Here is a 6960-nt window from a genome sequence, read left to right as displayed (position 1 = left end):
GAGGTATTCGCTACTCCAGTTTGATTTAAACACTTAATGGATTAGCGTTTACAAATATTGACTTCAAAGGTATGATAACAAATATACAACCCTATTCCCCAGTTTGGGGGGCGTATAATCTGGCCTGGTACTACCTCTTAGAAGAGGAGGAGGATTAGGTTCACAGCTTGCCTCAGTTCCTGTAGAGCAGAGGCTGCAAATTATAGCTCATGGGCTAAAAACTGATAGCAGTTTTTGAATGGTCCATGAGCCAACAGTTTTTACTTTTCAGATAAATTTGCTGTATTCTGTTACATAATATGGTCCCAAGGTTATCATGCCTTGATTCTGGGTCTAGTGGGGATTCTGTCTCCTGCACCTAAAACTGAAAAAGGGGAGTAGCTGCATGGCACAGTAGATAGAGCACCGGCCGCGGATTCAAGAAGACCCAGGTTCAATTCTGGCCTCAGACACTTGAAACTTTCTAGCTGTGTGACCCTGGGCAAGTCACTTCACCCCATTGCCTCGACAAAAAAAAGAAAAAGAAAAAAATTAAAAAAGGTCATATGAAATAGAACAAACAAAAATTCCAATCTTGTTTTTCAGGACCATGTGGCCTAAAAAGGTAACCTTCAGCTTGCCCAGTCATTTCATGGTGCCTGCTCTGTGGTTGGACTTTCAGCCTGTATGGATAATACACAGGAAAGAGTGCTTAGGAAAGAGATTGAGACTGTGCCAGTCTGGTAGTTTTAAAGATGCAGCTTGTTCTAGCTACACAACCAATAGGAGGCTACTTGAATCTGTATAGTAGGGGGATGAAGGATGTTTTCCTCCAGAAGCAGGGTGCTTCCATGTTAAGTGATCTGTTCATGCTCTGAAGTCTTTGTTACACTAGGCAGTTCAGTTAGATATATTCAGAACTGGTTGAGTGCATAGAACTAAAGATTGATCATTAATGACACAATATTAACATCATTAATAATTCAGTATTAACATAAAGATTCAATAATATTGACTTCATTAATGATTCTGTATTCATGTGGAGTGGTCTTTAGTAGTGAAACAGGATCTGTGCTTAGCCTTGTGCTGTTTAATATTTTTAGCAATGAATGAATTAATAAAGCATTTATTAAGCGCTTATTAAATCTGCAAAGTACTAGATGTGCAAATAGAAAAATAAGCTATTAATCTGCTCTCAAGGAGCTCACATTCTAACACATGTGGAAGGTTTTAGCTTACAGTCACATGGAAAAGTCCCATGGTCTTTAGGATACAGATGTTAAAGTCTCTTTTTTACTGTCATTTCCATTGATAAATTCACACCACTTTCTGATTTGGCAGTGCCAAGGACTTTGGAGACAAAAACTTTCTTTTCTGGGTCTTGAGTAGGGATGCAAGAGCATTTGCCAGGCTGCCTTTCTATAGGGACTGCTTTCCATGGTGATGGCTGCAGGCACTGGGCTGCAAGCACTCTTCTCAAGGCTCTTGGTTCAGGGTCTTGGCATGTCTCCATCAAGGTCTGAGAGGAGGTGGTGGTCAAGGCGGTGATAATGGTTTGACTTGTCTGGCACATGCTGCCTCCTGTCTCTTCCTCAGATCATCAATGACTTGGAGAGAGGCACAGATGGGCTGCTTAATACCTGTGTATGTGACCTGATGCTATGAGGGATAAATAATAAATTGGATGACAGAGTCAGGATCCAAAAAGCTCTCCCTAATCTAGAACAGAGGTTGGCAAACTATTGTTGGGGTAAAGGTAGGGATTACATTACAAAAAATGTAATTAGCTTGCTGGTCATACAAAAGCCATGCTGTGGGCCAGATATGACTCGTGAGCTATAGTTTGCTTCCTCCTAATCTGGAACTCAGGGCCAAACCAAATAAGATAACATTTAATAGAGATAAAAGCCGTCTAACACTTGAGTTCAAACAGCCTACTTCACCAGCATACAGTAGAGGAGGTGCGGTCAGGCAGCCATCCATCTGAAAACAGATTCAGTATGAGGCAGCAGCATGATCTGGGCAGTGGGAAAACAAAAAACAGAAAACAACAAACAACTCCTGTCATCTTAGGCTGCACTAAGTAGCCTAACTGGGGGTGGGGGATGGGGCAGCAGAATTAAATCCAGGGCCAGGCAGGTTTTAGGCCCACTGTACTCTGACCTAGTCTGGATTATGGTCAGTTCTGTTTCCTCTATTTAGGGCAGGCCATGGATAAACTAAGGAGTACCCAAAGGAAGACAACTAGGATGGTGAAAGGCCTTGAGATCTTGCCTTTTATGGACTTGGTTGAAGGAGCTGGGATATTGAGCCAAGACAAAAAAAAATACACTTGGGGGAGGAGGGCAAGGATGATAGCTATTTTCAAGTGTTTGTAGGACCATGTCATGTGGAAGAGGGATTAGATTTATTCTAGCCAGAGGGCAGAACTAGTAACAAAGGATGGAAATTACAAAAAAGGCATATTAAAGTTTCATGTGAGGAAACATTTCCTTATCACAGTAGCCTGCTGGTTAGCCTCTTTGCCTTAGGTCTCTTCCCTCTCTAGCACATCTACTCAGCTGTCAAACTGATCTCCCTAAAGAGCAGGTCTGACCATGTTGTTGTTGTTTAATTATTTTCAGTCATGTCTTACTCTTTGTGACCCCATTTGGTGTTTTCTTGGTAAAGCTACTGAAGTGGTTTGCCATTTCCTTCTCCGGCTCATTTTACAGATGAGGAAACTGAGGCAAACAGGGTTTGGTCACATAGCTAATAACTGTCTGAGGCCAGATTTGAACTCACAAAGATGAGTCTTCTTGACTCCATGTCCAGCACTCTAACCACTGCACCACCTAGCTGCCCTCTCCTAACAATTAGGACTATCCGAAAGTAGAATAGGCTGTCTGTGAGGTAAAGGGTTGCTCCCCACTAGAAGTCTTCTTGTGTGGCTTGTGGTGTGCTGAAATTGTAGTCACGAAGACCTGGGTTCAAATCTTGGCTCTGACATTTGATGACTGAGTGGTCATGGGAAAGGAACAACTTCTCTGAGCCTCAGTTTCCTTGTCTTTAAATTGGGGGCAGGGTACTTATAGTACTTATTACACAAGGTAGTAGTAAGGTTAAAACAAGACATGAACATTACTTATTATTATTATTATTATTATTATTATTATTATTATTATTATTTTTGGCTAGGCAATGGGGTTAAGTGACTTGCCCAGGGTCACACAGCTAGTAAGTGTCAAGTGTCTGAGGCTGGATTTGAACTCAGGTTCTCCTGACTCCAGGGCTGGTGCACTATCCACTGCGCCACCTAGCTGTCCCCCGTCAGTTATTATTTTAAAAAGTGGAAGGCCACTTGTTATGCAGGCAGAGGGGAGATTACTTTTCAGGTATCAGCTGGATTAGATGGGTCTCATGTTCCCCTGATTCTGAGATTTTGTGAGTTCAAATAGCCACTGCCAAAGGAATGGCAAAGGAATGTTTGGGGAAACAATATCCATAAGAAAAAAGTCAGCTCTTTTCCTATCCTGTTACAAAATGAGTCACCCTTTCCGGTCACTCTAAATCTCCACTTCTGCAACCAGTTTCTCATTTCCATTCAGTGGAAAGAGTGGTGCATTTCGACAAATAGAAGACCAGAGTTCGAATCCTTACTCTAGCAATGACAACTGAAGTAACATTGGGTAAATTATTTCATTCACCTCCCTCCCCTCCTCCCCGTTTCAGTTTCTTCATATATTAAGTGAAGAAGTTGGATTAGATGACTTCTAAGGTTCTAACCAGCTCTATATCAGTGGTCTTTGTTTTTTTTGTTTTTCAGGTTGACCAACCATTTTATTTTCCTCTGATCAGTTCAGGAATGTTGATGGGGGCAGACAGTTCTTTACATAGGCTTTGGAGGCGGTCTGGGAGCAGCACCAGCAGGTCTGAAGCGGGGTGGGGGTGTCTGATCCTTTCGTGCCTCCCGGGACCGATTCCTCACTACCTTGCTGTGGATCGCGCAGCTCACACGGTAATGCAGTTTCACATACAGATTGGGCAGCACATAGGAGTAGAAGACGCTGGCCTCGGAGATGTCCCTGACGGCCGCGGCTTCCACGATGTTGCGGATGACGAACTTCTTGATGGCTTTGTCCTTGGGCACGCAGCGGGCGCAGTTGGTGCAGCGGATGGGCTGCACGTGGCCGCGGCCCTTTTTGGCGCGCCCGTTGCTCCTCCTCTTCTTGATCATCTTGAAAGCCAGGAACCGAGAATGGCTCAGTGGTCTTACTCTGGTGATTAAAAGAAACTCTGATGCCCTCTTGAGTTGGCCTTTTGATGATGCTTAAGTGAATTTTGCTTTGGATTTTTTGGAGGGAAAGGGACCCATTTTACTTTGGGGTAGCTCTAATTGTTAGCAAGTCTATTTGGTGGGAAGGAGAAACTAACCAAAGATTTTTAATCATAGGATTATAAGATTACAGATTTCAAGCCGGATGGTTATCCATACAACCCTGTCATTTTACAGATGAGGAACTGAAGCCCAGAGACGCTTGGTGACCTGTCACACAGTCACACAGGTACTGTCGAAATGATCAGAGCCAGAAATTGCACCATACTTTTCCTGACTCCAAATCCAGCTCCCTACTGTACCACACTGAATGTAGAAATAACAGGACTAGAATCTGTCTGTAAGGAATATTAATGTGTAGAGTTCTGAAGGATAGATTGGAGGGAGGAGAAAGTGGAGGCAGAAAAACCCATCAGGAGGTTATTGTGACAGTCCAGGTAGACAGTAATGAAGGGTCTCTACTGGGGTGGTAGCAGCGGGTAGCAGTTGGGGGGCACAGTGCATAGAGTGCTAGGTCTGGAGTCAGGAAGACTCATCTTCCTAAGTTCAAATCTGGCCTCAAACATGTGACGTTGGCCAAGTCACTTAACCCTGTTTGTCTCAGTTTCCTCATCTGTAAAATGAGCTGGAGAAGGAAATGGCAAACCACTCCTGTCTCTGCCAAGAAAACCCCCAATGGGGTCACCAAGAATCGGATACGACTGAAACACAACAAACCAGAGATGCTTTTAAAGTGGCTTCTCCTCTAACTAGAAAACGGAGCCATTATAATCATGACCACTAGGTGTCACCATCGCACACACACGCCTATTCCCTTGGCTGGGAGAATTCCGGATTCATTAAACTACTTTCACATTAATAATTCAGCTAATCACAAAGCATCCCTTATTACCAACACAAACACATGCCTTACAAAACTTTAAACTATACTCAAGTCACTAGAATAACAAAGATATGCTGTGAGGTATTTCTGGAAATAGCAATACAAAGAATTGGGTGACACAGGGATTTTATCTCTGAAGGTCCTGTCCCTTAAGAGCCTAGTTTTGGACCTAGAAGGAACTTTAGAAACCATCTGTTCTAACTCTATCATTTCACAGATGAGAAAACTGAGGCCCAGAGAAGTACAGTGATTTGCTCTACTTATAGTGGTGGGTTCAAATCCTCTGACAGAATTCTGGTTCCTGCACTGTGCAGCTGTTTCAATTTTCCTTGTTGGAAAATGGATCTCCCAAGAAATGTCATTTACACAACTCCCAAGGATACTGCAGGTATAAATGGAATAGGCTGTGAACTGCTTTGGACCCAGTTAAAGAAGTTTGCTTTCAGCAAAGAGGTTTCAATTCAGTCCATAAATCCTAGTGTAGCAGTGGTGCTGCAGTATGGCGAATTCATGAGCAGGCTGGCAGAACTGTCAGTCAGTCATTCTTTTCCTTTCCCCTTCCTCAACTTTTTGGGGGCCAAGCTACTCTTATCATTGAGTGTAAGTTTTACTTCAGCTCCCTCCCCAAGTGCCTCAGTACTGGCCCGACCAGTTAATGCCCCAGCTGCTGCTAGGGTTCTCTAGAGAGAACCAGGTAAAAAGTATGTTCTATGCCCTAAGAAGTTGTAAAAATGAATCTATAACTCTCTTGTCTAGCTCTGAGCCCCCAGCTAGATAGAGATCATGCTCTGGTAAAATACTGCCATTTTAAATCTCTCTTCTCAGGTGTCCCTAGTCCCCTCTTCTAATTAAGCTGCATTTGAACCAGTATCCCTCTAGATGCTACATTCAAACCATAATACACAGTTTAGCAATATAGGTGTTAAACAGCCTTATCAGATACTTTCACCTAAGAGACAAAGTAAATGTTGAAATGAAAAAAAAGTAAACAGACTTTTAATAAATAGGGGTATGCTTCCCATATGTATATTTATATCCCAAGTGTATATTTGTACTCTCTCAAGAGAGGGAAAAGGGAAAGGGGAAATGAGGAATCAGCTCCTTCAGTCTCTAGTTACATTGTGTATGATCGACCCACATTTCCTCGGCTCTAGTGTTTAGCACTGGTGCTCTGCTACTTTGGATGACAACTACATCTTGGCTTTTTCTGCCTCTCCTGGTCTTCACCATCTTCTTTTCCTACAAATCCACAGGATGGAAGGGGGGCAAGCTCATGAGTCTGAGTCAACCCTTTTTCCAGCCCCAGGGTGGGGGCAAAACTCCATAGGGACCAAAAAGGAGGATATTTTTCTCTCTTTGAGCCTCCCACACTTGCCCCCCTCTTTGCCCTCTCTGCTGAGATCCTCACCTCCTAATTTACTGAGAAAACTGTGGCCATTCTCTTGAGCTCCTACTCTCCTCTTTATTTCAAAAAGCCTTTGTGATCATCCCTGATCCCCTCCTCCTCCTCAATTCTCTGATAATGGCGATGCCCTTGTCCTCATCAAGGCCAACTTTTCTACTTGAGCTCTTGATGCTATCTCCTCCCCTTCCTATCTACTGATTCCTTCCTTACTGTCTTCAAATACTCATCTCTTCATACTGAAGAAAAGAAAACAAATCATTTTAGGCCCTAGTATTCATTCAATCTAGCATCCTGTTCTTTCCTCCCTTTCTTAGTCAAATTCTTAGAAAAAACTGTTTCTAATTGCTGCCTCCTCTTCTTTGCCCCTCCCTATCTGCC

The 6960-nt window shown here is 43.1% G+C and overlaps 1 pseudogene; it reads right to left on the bottom strand.

Annotated features, from left to right (window-relative positions):
* Positions 1-3782: 3782 nt before the first annotated feature.
* LOC110205485 (small ribosomal subunit protein eS26 pseudogene) lies at positions 3783-4234 on the bottom strand (annotated as a pseudogene).
* Positions 4235-6960: the final 2726 nt, after the last annotated feature.

Source organism: Phascolarctos cinereus, unplaced genomic scaffold (assembly GCF_003287225.1).
Source record: "Phascolarctos cinereus isolate Bilbo 61053 unplaced genomic scaffold, phaCin_HiC Scaffold_5;HRSCAF=322, whole genome shotgun sequence".
In the NCBI taxonomy this organism is placed as follows: domain Eukaryota; kingdom Metazoa; phylum Chordata; class Mammalia; order Diprotodontia; family Phascolarctidae; genus Phascolarctos; species Phascolarctos cinereus.
Note: the sequence above shows the minus strand (reverse complement) of the source record. Positions and strands in the feature narration are given on the sequence as shown.